Genomic DNA, 1,182 nt, shown 5'->3' with positions numbered 1-1,182 from the left:
ATCTTTCGGTGTGCCACAGACTCTTACGCAATCCGTGTTTCAAACATTTCTTAGACGTACTTGTAATTTGAATACAGCCAAATCGTTTTGGGATCTAAGAGAAAACACTCTAAAGATGTGAACTAGCCATTAATTTTTTTTAAACAAACATTGAAGTTTTAGAGTGGAGTCTCTCCTCAAAATGGAGAGAAGCTGTTTTGAAAGGGACGAGAATGTAACATGATGGTCGCGTTAGAAACTTCAGAGCGGTCACACACATCGACGTCAACGTATCAGTGCAGGAAATCTTGTCTATATGTTTATTGTATGTGATGGTGTCTTGATACTCTTAGTGTTCTATTAATGTGCTTCAAAACTTGGAATGCAAAGAAAAAAATTCATTTTATAACAATAGATTCCATACAAAAGATTATGGTTACTTGGAAGATAAAAGCGAGAAGCCGATGTGCCAGCGCAGCGGTGGAACATTTTCTGTATCGACAAAGGCCCGTACAGGACCTGCAACATGCGGTGGTGCATTATCCTGCTGAAATGTAGGGCTTCGCAGGAATCGAATGAAGGGCTGAGCCACGGGTCGTAACACATCTGAAGTGTAACGTACACTGTTCAAAGTGCCGTCAACGCGAACAAGAGGTGTCCGAGACGTGTAACCATACCATGACGCTGGGTTGTACGCCAGTATGGCGATGACGAATACACGCTTCCAATGTGCGTTCACCGCGATGTCGCCAAACACGGATGCGACTATCACGATGCTGTAAACAGAACCTGGATTCATCCGAAAAAAATGACGTTTTGATATTCGTGCAACCAGTTTCGTCGTTGAGTACACCATCGCAGACGCTCCTGTCTGTGATGCAGCGTCAATGATAACCGCAGCCATGGTCTCCGAGCTGATAGTCCATGCTGCTGCAATCGTCGTCGAACTGTTCGTGCAGATGGTTGTTGTCTTGCAAACGCCGCCATCTGTTGACTCAGGGATCGAGACATGGCTGCACGATCCGTTACAGCCATGCGGATAAGATGCCTGTCATCTCGACTGCTAGTGATACGAGGCTACTGGGATCCAGCACGGGGTTCCGTATTACTCTCCTGAACCCACCGATTCCATATTCTGCTAGCAGTCATTGGATCTCGACCAACACGAGCAGCAATGTCGAGATGCGATAAACTGCAATCGCG

Source organism: Schistocerca gregaria, chromosome X, assembly GCF_023897955.1.
Source record: "Schistocerca gregaria isolate iqSchGreg1 chromosome X, iqSchGreg1.2, whole genome shotgun sequence".
In the NCBI taxonomy this organism is placed as follows: domain Eukaryota; kingdom Metazoa; phylum Arthropoda; class Insecta; order Orthoptera; family Acrididae; genus Schistocerca; species Schistocerca gregaria.
Note: the sequence above shows the minus strand (reverse complement) of the source record.